Consider the following 15,000-nt stretch of genomic DNA (forward strand, 5'->3'; position numbering starts at 1 on the left):
GTTGCCCTGGATGAAATGAGAAAAAAGGTGAAAAAATGGCAAAGTGTCAAGGGAGCTAGGCAGAAACCCATGCCTAGGGTCCTGGAGCCCAGGGGCCGCGGGAAAGTCTGTGGAGAGCCGCTGTTGCCCTGGATGAAATGAGAAAAAAGGTGAAAAAATGGCAAAGTGTCAAGGGAGAAATTCAGAAACCCATGCCTAGGGTCCTGGAGCCAAGGGGCCGCGGGAAAGTCTGTGGAGAGCCGCTGTGTCCCTGGATGAAATGAGAAAAAAGGTGAAAAAATGGCAAAGTGTCAAGGGAGAAATTCAGAAACTCAGGCCGAGCTGCCTGGAGCCCAGGGGCGGTTCTAAAGTGTGTGGAGAGCCGCTGTGTCCCTGGATGAATTGAGAAAAAGGGTGAAAAAATGGCAAAGTGTCAAGGGAGAAATTCAGAAACTCAGGCCGAGCTGCCTGGAGCCCAGGGGCGGTTCTAAAGTGTGTGGAGAGCCGCTGTGTCCCTGGATGAATTGAGAAAAAGGGTGAAAAAATGGCAAAGTGTCAAGGGAGCTAGGCAGAAACCCATGCCTAGGGTCCTGGAGCCCAGGGGCGGCTGCAAAGTCTGTGGAAAGCCGCTGTTGCCCTGGATGAAATGAGAAAAAGGGTGAAAAAATGGCAAAGTGTCAAGGGAGCTAGGCAGAAACCCATGCCTAGGGTCCTGGAGCCCAGGGGCCGCGGGAAAGTCTGTGGAGAGCCGCTGTGTCCCTGGATGAAATGAGAAAAAAGGTGAAAAAATGGCAAAGTGTCAAGGGAGCTAGGCAGAAACCCATGCCTAGGGTCCTGGAGCCCAGGGGCCGCGGGAAAGTCTGTGGAGAGCCGCTGTGCCCCTGGATGAAATGAGAAAAAGGGTGAAAAAATGGCAAAGTGTCAAGGGAGCTAGGCAGAAACCCATGCCTAGGGTCCTGGAGCCCAGGGGCCGCGGGAAAGTCTGTGGAGAGCCGCTGTGTCCCTGGATGAAATGAGAAAAAAGGTGAAAAAATGGCAAAGTGTCAAGGGAGCTAGGCAGAAACCCATGCCTAGGGTCCTGGAGCCCAGGGGCCGCGGGAAAGTCTGTGGAGAGCCGCTGTTGCCCTGGATGAAATGAGAAAAAAGGTGAAAAAATGGCAAAGTGTCAAGGGAGAAATTCAGAAACCCAGGCCGAGCTGCCTGGAGCCCAGGGGCGGCTGCAAAGTCTGTGGAGAGCCGCTGTGTCCCTGGATGAAATGAGAAAAAAGGTGAAAAAATGGCAAAGTGTCAAGGGAGCTAGGCAGAAACCCATGCCGAGCTGCCTGGAGCCCAGGGGCGGTTCTAAAGCCTGTGAGAGCCGCTGTGTCCCTGGATGAAATGAGAAAAAGGGTGGAAAAATGGCAAAGTGTCAAGGGAGAAATTCAGAAACCCAGGCCGAGCTGCCTGGAGCCCAGGGGCCGCGGGAAAGTCTGTGGAGAGCCGCTGTGTCCCTGGATGAAATGAGAAAAAAGGTGAAAAAGTAACAAAGTGTCAAGGGAGAAATTCAGAAACCCAGGCCGAGCTGCCTGGAGCCCGGGGGCGGCTGCAAAGTCTGTGGAGAGCCGCTGTGTCCCTGGATGAAATGAGAAAAAAGGTGAAAAAATGGCAAAGTGTCAAGGGAGAAATTCAGAAACCCAGGCCGAGCTGCCTGGAGCCCAGGGGCGGCTGCAAAGTCTGTGGAGAGCCGCTGTGTCCCTGGATGAAATGAGAAAAAAGGTGAAAAAATGGCAAAGTGTCAAGGGAGAAATTCAGAAACCCAGGCCGAGCTGCCTGGAGCCCAGGGGCGGCTGCAAAGTCTGTGGAGAGCCGCTGTGTCCCTGGATGAAATGAGGAAAAAGGTGAAAAAATGGCAAAGTGTCAAGGGAGAAATTCAGAAACCCATGCCTAGGGTCCTGGAGCCCAGGGGCGGCTGTAAAGTCTGTGGAGAGCCGCTGTGTCCCTGGATGAAATGAGAAAAAGGGTGGAAAAATGGCAAAGTGTCAAGGGAGAAATTCAGAAACCCAGGCCGAGCTGCCTGGAGCCCAGGGGCGGCTGCAAAGTCTGTGGAGAGCCGCTGTGTCCCTGGATGAAATGAGAAAAAAGGTGAAAAAATGGCAAAGTGTCAAGGGAGAAATTCAGAAACCCAGGCCGAGCTGCCTGGAGCCCAGGGGCGGTTCTAAAGTCTGTGAGAGCCGCTGTGTCCCTGGATGAAATGAGAAAAAAGGTGAAAAAATGGCAAAGTGTCAAGGGAGAAATTCAGAAACTCAGGCCGAGCTGCCTGGAGCCTCAAAGCGGATAGAAATAGCGTGGAGAGCCGCTGTTAAGCCAGACGCCCTCTGGCGGACACAGGCAGGAGTTGCAGTAAATGCATTGAAGTCAATGGGCGAGAGTAAGCCATGCCTTGCGTCCTGGAGCCCAGGGGCGGTTCTAAAGTCTGTGAGAGCCGCTGTGTCCCTGGATGAAATGAGAAAAAGGGTGAAAAAATGGCAAAGTGTCAAGGGAGCTAGGCAGAAACCCATGCCTAGGGTCCTGGAGCCCAGGGGCCGCGGGAAAGTCTGTGGAGAGCCGCTGTTGCCCTGGATGAAATGAGAAAAAAGGTGAAAAAATGGCAAAGTGTCAAGGGAGAAATTCAGAAACCCATGCCTAGGGTCCTGGAGCCCAGGGGCGGTTCTAAAGCCTGTGAGAGCCGCTGTGTCCCTGGATGAAATGAGAAAAAAGGTGAAAAAATGGCAAAGTGTCAAGGGAGCTAGGCAGAAACCCATGCCTAGGGTCCTGGAGCCCAGGGGCCGCGGGAAAGTCTGTGGAGAGCCGCTGTGTCCCTGGATGAATTGAGAAAAAGGGTGAAAAAATGGCAAAGTGTCAAGGGAGAAATTCAGAAACTCAGGCCGAGCTGCCTGGAGCCCAGGGGCGGTTCTAAAGTGTGTGGAGAGCCGCTGTGTCCCTGGATGAATTGAGAAAAAGGGTGAAAAAATGGCAAAGTGTCAAGGGAGCTAGGCAGAAACCCATGCCTAGGGTCCTGGAGCCCAGGGGCGGCTGCAAAGTCTGTGGAGAGCCGCTGTGTCCCTGGATGAAATGAGAAAAAAGGTGAAAAAATGGCAAAGTGTCAAGGGAGAAATTCAGAAACCCAGGCCGAGCTGCCTGGAGCCCAGGGGCGGCTGTAAAGTCTGTGGAGTGCCGCTGTGTCCCTGGATGAAATGAGAAAAAAGGTGAAAAAATGGCAAAGTGTCAAGGGAGCTAGGCAGAAACCCATGCCTAGGGTCCTGGAGCCCAGGGGCGGTTCTAAAGTCTGTGAGAGCCGCTGTGTCCCTGGATGAATTGAGAAAAAGGGTGAAAAAATGGCAAAGTGTCAAGGGAGAAATTCAGAAACTCAGGCCGAGCTGCCTGGAGCCCAGGGGCGGCTGTAAAGTCTGTGGAGAGCCGCTGTGTCCCTGGATGAAATGAGAAAAAGGGTGAAAAAATGGCAAAGTGTCAAGGGAAAAATTCAGAAACCCATGCCTAGGGTCCTGGAGCCCAGGGGCGGCTGTAAAGTCTGTGGAGAGCCGCTGTGTCCCTGGATGAATTGAGAAAAAGGGTGAAAAAATGGCAAAGTGTCAAGGGAGCTAGGCAGAAACCCATGCCTAGGGTCCTGGAGCCCAGGGGCGGCTGCAAAGTCTGTGGAGAGCCGCTGTGTCCCTGGATGAAATGAGAAAAAGGGTGGAAAAATGGCAAAGTGTCAAGGGAGCTAGGCAGAAACCCATGCCGAGCTGCCTGGAGCCCAGGGGCGGCTGTAAAGTCTGTGGAGTGCCGCTGTGTCCCTGGATGAAATGAGAAAAAGGGTGAAAAAATGGCAAAGTGTCAAGGGAGAAATTCAGAAACTCAGGCCGAGCTGCCTGGAGCCCAGGGGCGGCTGTAAAGTCTGTGGAGAGCCGCTGTGTCCCTGGATGAAATGAGAAAAAGGGTGAAAAAATGGCAAAGTGTCAAGGGAAAAATTCAGAAACCCATGCCTAGGGTCCTGGAGCCCAGGGGCGGCTGTAAAGTCTGTGGAGAGCCGCTGTGTCCCTGGATGAATTGAGAAAAAGGGTGAAAAAATGGCAAAGTGTCAAGGGAGCTAGGCAGAAACCCATGCCTAGGGTCCTGGAGCCCAGGGGCGGCTGCAAAGTCTGTGGAGAGCCGCTGTGTCCCTGGATGAAATGAGAAAAAGGGTGGAAAAATGGCAAAGTGTCAAGGGAGCTAGGCAGAAACCCATGCCGAGCTGCCTGGAGCCCAGGGGCGGCTGTAAAGTCTGTGGAGTGCCGCTGTGTCCCTGGATGAAATGAGAAAAAGGGTGAAAAAATGGCAAAGTGTCAAGGGAGAAATTCAGAAACTCAGGCCGAGCTGCCTGGAGCCCAGGGGCGGTTCTAAAGTGTGTGGAGAGCCGCTGTGTCCCTGGATGAATTGAGAAAAAGGGTGAAAAAATGGCAAAGTGTCAAGGGAGAAATTCAGAAACTCAGGCCGAGCTGCCTGGAGCCCAGGGGCGGTTCTAAAGTGTGTGGAGAGCCGCTGTGTCCCTGGATGAATTGAGAAAAAGGGTGAAAAAATGGCAAAGTGTCAAGGGAGCTAGGCAGAAACCCATGCCTAGGGTCCTGGAGCCCAGGGGCGGCTGTAAAGTCTGTGGAGAGCCGCTGTGTCCCTGGATGAAATGAGAAAAAGGGTGAAAAAATGGCAAAGTGTCAAGGGAGCTAGGCAGAAACCCATGCCTAGGGTCCTGGAGCCCAGGGGCGGCTGCAAAGTCTGTGGAGAGCCGCTGTGTCCCTGGATGAAATGAGAAAAAGGGTGAAAAAATGGCAAAGTGTCAAGGGAGCTAGGCAGAAACCCATGCCTAGGGTCCTGGAGCCCAGGGGCCGCGGGAAAGTCTGTGGAGAGCCGCTGTGTCCCTGGATGAAATGAGAAAAAGGGTGAAAAAATGGCAAAGTGTCAAGGGAGAAATTCAGAAACTCAGGCCGAGCTGGCTGGAGCCCAGGGGCGGCTGCAAAGTCTGTGGAGAGCCGCTGTGTCCCTGGATGAAATGAGAAAAAAGGTGAAAAAATGGCAAAGTGTCAAGGGAGAAATTCAGAAACCCAGGCCGAGCTGCCTGGAGCCCGGGGGCGGCTGCAAAGTCTGTGGAGAGCCGCTGTGTCCCTGGATGAAATGAGAAAAAAGGTGAAAAAATGGCAAAGTGTCAAGGGAGCTAGGCAGAAACCCATGCCTAGGGTCCTGGAGCCCAGGGGCGGTTCTAAAGTCTGTGAGAGCCGCTGTGTCCCTGGATGAAATGAGAAAAAGGGTGAAAAAATGGCAAAGTGTCAAGGGAGAAATTCAGAAACTCAGGCCGAGCTGGCTGGAGCCCAGGGGCGGCTGCAAAGTCTGTGGAGAGCCGCTGTGTCCCTGGATGAAATGAGAAAAAAGGTGAAAAAATGGCAAAGTGTCAAGGGAGAAATTCAGAAACTCAGGCCGAGCTGCCTGGAGCCCAGGGGCCGCGGGAAAGTCTGTGGAGAGCCGCTGTGTCCCTGGATGAAATGAGAAAAAGGGTGAAAAAATGGCAAAGTGTCAAGGGAAAAATTCAGAAACCCGTGCCTAGGGTCCTGGAGCCCAGGGGCGGCTGTAAAGTCTGTGGAGAGCCGCTGTGTCCCTGGATGAAATGAGAAAAAGGGTGAAAAAATGGCAAAGTGTCAAGGGAGCTAGGCAGAAACCCATGCCTAGGGTCCTGGAGCCCAGGGGCGGCTGCAAAGTCTGTGGAGAGCCGCTGTGTCCCTGGATGAAATGAGAAAAAGGGTGAAAAAATGGCAAAGTGTCAAGGGAGCTAGGCAGAAACCCATGCCTAGGGTCCTGGAGCCCAGGGGCCGCGGGAAAGTCTGTGGAGAGCCGCTGTGTCCCTGGATGAAATGAGAAAAAGGGTGAAAAAATGGCAAAGTGTCAAGGGAGAAATTCAGAAACTCAGGCCGAGCTGGCTGGAGCCCAGGGGCGGCTGCAAAGTCTGTGGAGAGCCGCTGTGTCCCTGGATGAAATGAGAAAAAAGGTGAAAAAATGGCAAAGTGTCAAGGGAGAAATTCAGAAACCCAGGCCGAGCTGCCTGGAGCCCGGGGGCGGCTGCAAAGTCTGTGGAGAGCCGCTGTGTCCCTGGATGAAATGAGAAAAAAGGTGAAAAAATGGCAAAGTGTCAAGGGAGCTAGGCAGAAACCCATGCCTAGGGTCCTGGAGCCCAGGGGCGGTTCTAAAGTCTGTGAGAGCCGCTGTGTCCCTGGATGAAATGAGAAAAAGGGTGAAAAAATGGCAAAGTGTCAAGGGAGAAATTCAGAAACTCAGGCCGAGCTGGCTGGAGCCCAGGGGCGGCTGCAAAGTCTGTGGAGAGCCGCTGTGTCCCTGGATGAAATGAGAAAAAAGGTGAAAAAATGGCAAAGTGTCAAGGGAGAAATTCAGAAACTCAGGCCGAGCTGCCTGGAGCCCAGGGGCCGCGGGAAAGTCTGTGGAGAGCCGCTGTGTCCCTGGATGAAATGAGAAAAAGGGTGAAAAAATGGCAAAGTGTCAAGGGAAAAATTCAGAAACCCGTGCCTAGGGTCCTGGAGCCCAGGGGCGGCTGTAAAGTCTGTGGAGAGCCGCTGTGTCCCTGGATGAAATGAGAAAAAGGGTGAAAAAATGGCAAAGTGTCAAGGGAGCTAGGCAGAAACCCATGCCTAGGGTCCTGGAGCCCAGGGGCGGCTGCAAAGTCTGTGGAGAGCCGCTGTGTCCCTGGATGAAATGAGAAAAAGGGTGAAAAAATGGCAAAGTGTCAAGGGAGCTAGGCAGAAACCCATGCCTAGGGTCCTGGAGCCCAGGGGCCGCGGGAAAGTCTGTGGAGAGCCGCTGTGTCCCTGGATGAAATGAGAAAAAGGGTGAAAAAATGGCAAAGTGTCAAGGGAGAAATTCAGAAACTCAGGCCGAGCTGGCTGGAGCCCAGGGGCGGCTGCAAAGTCTGTGGAGAGCCGCTGTGTCCCTGGATGAAATGAGAAAAAAGGTGAAAAAATGGCAAAGTGTCAAGGGAGAAATTCAGAAACCCAGGCCGAGCTGCCTGGAGCCCGGGGGCGGCTGCAAAGTCTGTGGAGAGCCGCTGTGTCCCTGGATGAAATGAGAAAAAAGGTGAAAAAATGGCAAAGTGTCAAGGGAGCTAGGCAGAAACCCATGCCTAGGGTCCTGGAGCCCAGGGGCGGTTCTAAAGTCTGTGAGAGCCGCTGTGTCCCTGGATGAAATGAGAAAAAGGGTGAAAAAATGGCAAAGTGTCAAGGGAGAAATTCAGAAACTCAGGCCGAGCTGGCTGGAGCCCAGGGGCGGCTGCAAAGTCTGTGGAGAGCCGCTGTGTCCCTGGATGAAATGAGAAAAAAGGTGAAAAAATGGCAAAGTGTCAAGGGAGAAATTCAGAAACTCAGGCCGAGCTGCCTGGAGCCCAGGGGCCGCGGGAAAGTCTGTGGAGAGCCGCTGTGTCCCTGGATGAAATGAGAAAAAGGGTGAAAAAATGGCAAAGTGTCAAGGGAAAAATTCAGAAACCCGTGCCTAGGGTCCTGGAGCCCAGGGGCGGCTGTAAAGTCTGTGGAGAGCCGCTGTGTCCCTGGATGAAATGAGAAAAAGGGTGAAAAAATGGCAAAGTGTCAAGGGAGCTAGGCAGAAACCCATGCCTAGGGTCCTGGAGCCCAGGGGCGGCTGCAAAGTCTGTGGAGAGCCGCTGTGTCCCTGGATGAAATGAGAAAAAGGGTGAAAAAATGGCAAAGTGTCAAGGGAGCTAGGCAGAAACCCATGCCTAGGGTCCTGGAGCCCAGGGGCCGCGGGAAAGTCTGTGGAGAGCCGCTGTGTCCCTGGATGAAATGAGAAAAAGGGTGAAAAAATGGCAAAGTGTCAAGGGAGAAATTCAGAAACTCAGGCCGAGCTGGCTGGAGCCCAGGGGCGGCTGCAAAGTCTGTGGAGAGCCGCTGTGTCCCTGGATGAAATGAGAAAAAAGGTGAAAAAATGGCAAAGTGTCAAGGGAGAAATTCAGAAACCCAGGCCGAGCTGCCTGGAGCCCGGGGGCGGCTGCAAAGTCTGTGGAGAGCCGCTGTGTCCCTGGATGAAATGAGAAAAAAGGTGAAAAAATGGCAAAGTGTCAAGGGAGCTAGGCAGAAACCCATGCCTAGGGTCCTGGAGCCCAGGGGCGGTTCTAAAGTCTGTGAGAGCCGCTGTGTCCCTGGATGAAATGAGAAAAAGGGTGAAAAAATGGCAAAGTGTCAAGGGAGAAATTCAGAAACTCAGGCCGAGCTGGCTGGAGCCCAGGGGCGGCTGCAAAGTCTGTGGAGAGCCGCTGTGTCCCTGGATGAAATGAGAAAAAAGGTGAAAAAATGGCAAAGTGTCAAGGGAGAAATTCAGAAACTCAGGCCGAGCTGCCTGGAGCCCAGGGGCCGCGGGAAAGTCTGTGGAGAGCCGCTGTGTCCCTGGATGAAATGAGAAAAAGGGTGAAAAAATGGCAAAGTGTCAAGGGAAAAATTCAGAAACCCGTGCCTAGGGTCCTGGAGCCCAGGGGCGGCTGTAAAGTCTGTGGAGAGCCGCTGTGTCCCTGGATGAAATGAGAAAAAGGGTGAAAAAATGGCAAAGTGTCAAGGGAGCTAGGCAGAAACCCATGCCTAGGGTCCTGGAGCCCAGGGGCGGCTGCAAAGTCTGTGGAGAGCCGCTGTGTCCCTGGATGAAATGAGAAAAAGGGTGAAAAAATGGCAAAGTGTCAAGGGAGCTAGGCAGAAACCCATGCCTAGGGTCCTGGAGCCCAGGGGCCGCGGGAAAGTCTGTGGAGAGCCGCTGTGTCCCTGGATGAAATGAGAAAAAGGGTGAAAAAATGGCAAAGTGTCAAGGGAGAAATTCAGAAACTCAGGCCGAGCTGGCTGGAGCCCAGGGGCGGCTGCAAAGTCTGTGGAGAGCCGCTGTGTCCCTGGATGAAATGAGAAAAAAGGTGAAAAAATGGCAAAGTGTCAAGGGAGAAATTCAGAAACCCAGGCCGAGCTGCCTGGAGCCCGGGGGCGGCTGCAAAGTCTGTGGAGAGCCGCTGTGTCCCTGGATGAAATGAGAAAAAAGGTGAAAAAATGGCAAAGTGTCAAGGGAGCTAGGCAGAAACCCATGCCTAGGGTCCTGGAGCCCAGGGGCGGTTCTAAAGTCTGTGAGAGCCGCTGTGTCCCTGGATGAAATGAGAAAAAGGGTGAAAAAATGGCAAAGTGTCAAGGGAGAAATTCAGAAACTCAGGCCGAGCTGGCTGGAGCCCAGGGGCGGCTGCAAAGTCTGTGGAGAGCCGCTGTGTCCCTGGATGAAATGAGAAAAAAGGTGAAAAAATGGCAAAGTGTCAAGGGAGAAATTCAGAAACTCAGGCCGAGCTGCCTGGAGCCCAGGGGCCGCGGGAAAGTCTGTGGAGAGCCGCTGTGTCCCTGGATGAAATGAGAAAAAGGGTGAAAAAATGGCAAAGTGTCAAGGGAAAAATTCAGAAACCCGTGCCTAGGGTCCTGGAGCCCAGGGGCGGCTGTAAAGTCTGTGGAGAGCCGCTGTGTCCCTGGATGAAATGAGAAAAAGGGTGAAAAAATGGCAAAGTGTCAAGGGAGCTAGGCAGAAACCCATGCCTAGGGTCCTGGAGCCCAGGGGCGGCTGCAAAGTCTGTGGAGAGCCGCTGTGTCCCTGGATGAAATGAGAAAAAGGGTGAAAAAATGGCAAAGTGTCAAGGGAGCTAGGCAGAAACCCATGCCTAGGGTCCTGGAGCCCAGGGGCCGCGGGAAAGTCTGTGGAGAGCCGCTGTGTCCCTGGATGAAATGAGAAAAAGGGTGAAAAAATGGCAAAGTGTCAAGGGAGAAATTCAGAAACTCAGGCCGAGCTGGCTGGAGCCCAGGGGCGGCTGCAAAGTCTGTGGAGAGCCGCTGTGTCCCTGGATGAAATGAGAAAAAAGGTGAAAAAATGGCAAAGTGTCAAGGGAGAAATTCAGAAACCCAGGCCGAGCTGCCTGGAGCCCGGGGGCGGCTGCAAAGTCTGTGGAGAGCCGCTGTGTCCCTGGATGAAATGAGAAAAAAGGTGAAAAAATGGCAAAGTGTCAAGGGAGCTAGGCAGAAACCCATGCCTAGGGTCCTGGAGCCCAGGGGCCGCGGGAAAGTCTGTGGAGAGCCGCTGTGTCCCTGGATGAAATGAGAAAAAGGGTGAAAAAATGGCAAAGTGTCAAGGGAGAAATTCAGAAACTCAGGCCGAGCTGGCTGGAGCCCAGGGGCGGCTGCAAAGTCTGTGGAGAGCCGCTGTGTCCCTGGATGAAATGAGAAAAAAGGTGAAAAAATGGCAAAGTGTCAAGGGAGAAATTCAGAAACCCAGGCCGAGCTGCCTGGAGCCCGGGGGCGGCTGCAAAGTCTGTGGAGAGCCGCTGTGTCCCTGGATGAAATGAGAAAAAAGGTGAAAAAATGGCAAAGTGTCAAGGGAGAAATTCAGAAACCCAGGCCGAGCTTCCTGGAGCCCGGGGGCGCCTGCAAAGTCTGTGGAGAGCCGCTGTGTCCCTGGATGAAATGAGAAAAAGGGTGGAAAAATGGCAAAGTGTCAAGGGAGCTAGGCAGAAACCCATGCCTAGGGTCCTGGAGCCCAGGGGCGGTTCTAAAGTCTGTGAGAGCCGCTGTGTCCCTGGATGAAATGAGAAAAAGGGTGAAAAAGTAACAAAGTGTCAAGGGAGAAATTCAGAAACCCAGGCCGAGCTGCCTGGAGCCTCAAAGCGGATAGAAATAGCGTGGAGAGCCGCTGTTAAGCCAGACGCCCTCTGGCGGACACAGGCAGGAGTTGCAGTAAATGCATTGAAGTCAATGGGCGAGAGTACCCAATGCGCCAAAAAAGTGCTGAAAATATGACAAAGTGTCAAATGAATGGGAGTCAATGGGCGAGAGTACCCAATGCGCCAAAAAAGTGCTGAAAATATGACAAAGTGTCAAATGAATGGGAGTCAATGGGCGAGAGTACCCAATGCACAAAAAAAGTGCTGAAAAAGTCCACACGAGCCTAGTCAGAAATGCAGGCCGAGGCGGCTAAAGCCCCAAAGCGGCTATAAAAAGCGTGGAGAGCCGCTGTCGCCCCGGAGGAACGGAGAAAAAGTGCTGAAAAAAGGCCTAAATCCTAACGGACCTAGGCGGAAGTGCAGGCGAGGCGGCAGGAGTCTGAAAACCGCTATAAAAAGCGTGGAGAGCCGCTGTCGCCCCGGAGAAACGGAGAAAAAGTGCTGAAAAAAGGCCTAAATCCTAACGGACCTAGGCGGAAGTGCAGGCGAGGCGGCAGGAGTCTGAAAACGGCTATAAAATGCGTGGAGAGCCGCTGTCGCCCCGGAGAAACGGAGAAAAAGTGCTGAAAAAAGGCCTAAATCCTAACGGACCGAGGCGGAAGTGCAGGCGAGGCGGCAGGAGTCTGAAAACGGCTATAAAATGCGTGGAGAGCCGCTGTCGCCCCGGAGGAACGGAGAAAAAGTGCTGAAAAAAGGCCTAAATCCTAACGGACCGAGGCGGAAGTGCAGGCGAGGCGGCAGGAGTCTGAAAACGGCTATAAAATGCGTGGAGAGCCGCTGTCGCCCCGGAGGAACGGAGAAAAAGTGCTGAAAAAAGGCCTAAATCCTAACGGACCGAGGCGGAAGTGCAGGCGAGGCGGCAGGAGTCTGAAAACGGCTATAAAATGCGTGGAGAGCCGCTGTCGCCCCGGAGGAACGGAGAAAAAGTGCTGAAAAAAGGCCTAAATCCTAACGGACCGAGGCGGAAGTGCAGGCGAGGCGGCAGGAGTCTGAAAACGGCTATAAAATGCGTGGAGAGCCGCTGTCGCCCCGGAGGAACGGAGAAAAAGTGCTGAAAAAAGGCCTAAATCCTAACGGACCGAGGCGGAAGTGCAGGCGAGGCGGCAGGAGTCTGAAAGCGGCTATAAAACGCGTGGAGAGCCGCTCGGATGATTTTTCAAAGTGTCAAATGAATGGGAGTGAATGGGGCAGAGTACCCAATGTGTAAAAAAAGTGCTGAAAAAACGACAAAGTCCACACGAGCCTAGTCAGAAATGCAGTCCGAGGCGGCTGGAGCCCCAAAGCGGCTATAAAACGCGTGGAGAGCCGCTCGGATGATTTTTCAAAGTGTCAAATGAATGGGAGTGAATGGGGCAGAGTACCCAATGTGTAAAAAAAGTGCTGAAAAAACGACAAAGTCCACACGAGCCTAGTCAGAAATGCAGTCCGAGGCGGCTGGAGCCCCAAAGCGGCTATAAAACGCGTGGAGAGCCGCTCGGATGATTTTTCAAAGTGTCAAATGAATGGGAGTGAATGGGGCAGAGTACCCAATGTGTAAAAAAAGTGCTGAAAAAACGACAAAGTCCACACGAGCCTAGTCAGAAATGCAGTCCGAGGCGGCTGGAGCCCCAAAGCGGCTATAAAACGCGTGGAGAGCCGCTCGGATGATTTTTCAAAGTGTGAAATGAATGGGAGTGAATGGGGCGGAGTACCCAATGCGCGAAAAAAGTGCTGAAAAAACGACAAAGTCCACACGAGCCTAGTCAGAAATGCAGTCCGAGGCGGCTGGAGCCCCAAAGCGGCTATAAAACGCGTGGAGAGCCGCTCGGATGATTTTTCAAAGTGTGAAATGAATGGGAGTGAATGGGGCGGAGTACCCAATGCGCGAAAAAAGTGCTGAAAAAACGACAAAGTCCACACGAGCCTAGTCAGAAATGAAGGCCGAGGCGGCTGGAGCCCCAAAGCGGCTATAAAATGCGTGGAGAGCCGCTCGGATGATTTTTCTAAGTGTGAAATGAATGGGAGTGAATGGGGCGGAGTACCCAATGCGCGAAAAAAGTGCTGAAAAAACGACAAAGTGTCAAATGAATGGGAGTGAATGGGCGGAGTACCCAATGCGTGAAAAAAGGTCTGGAAAAACGACAAAGTGTCAAATGAATGGGAGTCAATGGGCGGAGTACCCAATGCGCGAAAAAAGTGCTGAAAAAATGACAAAGTGTCAAATGAATGGGAGTCAATGAGTGTTTTGGTCGACCAGGAAAAAACGCGTTTACGGGAGAGGGTAAATCAGCCGAGAGGGGGGGGGGGGGTATACTTTACCCTCTCCCGTAAATGCCATTTTTCCTGGTTGACCAAAACACCTCCAGCACGATTTCGGAAACCCAGTTTTTAGAAACACTGACCTCCAGGGGAAGTACCGAGAAAAGCACACTTTTGAATCCGCTTTTGACGCACTGAAACACGGACGTGAGCTGGGGCTGTGCCGCTCTTGGAAAACCCCTGGAGGTTATTTTCTAAAACGGGTTTCCGCGTCCCCCTGGGCGCCCGTGTTGGGCCGCGCAAGGCGGTCCGGGCTGCCCACCCCATCTGAGTGCCCCGTTGGGCCGCGTGCATGGCAGGCATCCAAGGAAGGCTGATGAGCAGCGGTGATGATGATGATGAGACACCAGCTGCAATTTTGACAAAGTGTCACCTCTCAAGCATTTCCAAGCGTGACACAAACAAAAGGGAACGGGAACTTTGATATGAGTGACTTGTGCTTCTTTTTCTCTAAGTGTCACTCCACAGCTGGCACCCAGGCTGTGTGACGCAGGTGTCCGACGAGGAGCGCCCGCGATGGGCCGCGTCAGGCGGCCCGGGCCGCGCTATCACCTCCGGATGACAACATCCAAAGGAGCACGTTGGTGCTTGCTGGGAGTTTGCGCACGCGATAGGCGACGCCTGGCGGCCCTGGCCGCGCCTCGCCAGCGGGTAATGACGACCGCGAGCGCCATGCTGCGCCGATGGAGCTGTCCGAGGAGCGAGAGCGCCCGCCATGGGCGGCATCCGGCGGCCCCTGGCCGTGCTTCGTCTGCGGGTCGCTCTCCACCTCCGGGTGGCCAATCCGAGGTGTCCGCAAAGTGTGTGCGCTCGCCATGGGCGGCATCCGGCGGCCTCTGGCCGTGCTTCGTCTGCGGGTGCACACTCGGAGCGAGGCTCCTGCTCGCTCCGGCGCGGTAGCTTTGTCCGCGCTCCACCTCCGGGTGGCGAATCCCAAAAAGCAGCACTTTGGTGCTACGAAGGTGTCAGAAGAGTGTGTGCGCCCGCCATGGGCGGCATCCGGCGGCCTCTGGCCGTGCTTCGTCTGCGGGTGCACACTAGGCGCGGTGGCTTTGTCCGCGCTCCACCTCCGGGTGGCGAATCCCAAAAAGCAGCACTTGGGTGCTTCGTAGGTGTCAGAAAAGTGTGTGCGCCCGCCATGGGCGGCATCCGGCGGCCTCTGGCCGTGCTTCGTCTGCGGGCGCACACTCGGAGCGAGGCTGCTGCTCGCTCCGGCGCGGTGGCTGGGTCCGCGCTCCACCTCCGGGTGGCGGAAGGAATCGAAAAGGAGCACTTTGCTGCTTCGCAGGTGTCAGAGGAGTGGGAGCGCCCGCCATGGGCGGCATCCGGCGGCCCCTGGCCGTGCTTCGTCTGCGGGTCGCTCTCCACCTCCGGGTGGCCCACTCCAAAGAAAATAAAAAAGGAGCCCAGCTCGCTGGAAGGCAAGCTGAGGCTCCGGCGCGGGTAAGAGGGGCCCGCGCCTCACCTCCGGGTGTCCGACAAAGAGGAGCCGAGTGTGCTCATTGGAGGCCAGTGGGACCTCCGGCGCGGTAGCAGGGCCCGCGCTTCACCTCCGGGTGTCCGACAGAGAGGAGCCGAGTGCTCACTGGAGGCGAGTGACACCTCCGGCGCGGCCACCCGGGGGGCCATTGCCCCCCACCCGGCCGCGCTCGCACGCACCCCAACCCCCTGAGCCCCCACTGACCTAGCGGTAAACCAGACCCGCCTTTGGAGGGCCCCCGCCGGCCGGCCGTGGTGCCGGTGTTCGGGCGGACGGCTCCTCCAGCCTGCGGGTTGGCCTCAATGGGCAAGTGCACATGGCACCCGTGAAGCCGATGATTGCCGAGGCAGCGGTTCGCCGTCCCCTCGTCACACGCGTGTCGCACTCTGCCCGACCTATCGGTAGCGAGATCGAGACGACCCGTCTGACCCAGTTGTCCTCCATCGGCGCCGCGCCGGTT

This window comes from Dunckerocampus dactyliophorus, unplaced genomic scaffold, assembly GCF_027744805.1.
Source record: "Dunckerocampus dactyliophorus isolate RoL2022-P2 unplaced genomic scaffold, RoL_Ddac_1.1 HiC_scaffold_73, whole genome shotgun sequence".
Lineage (NCBI taxonomy): Eukaryota > Metazoa > Chordata > Actinopteri > Syngnathiformes > Syngnathidae > Dunckerocampus > Dunckerocampus dactyliophorus.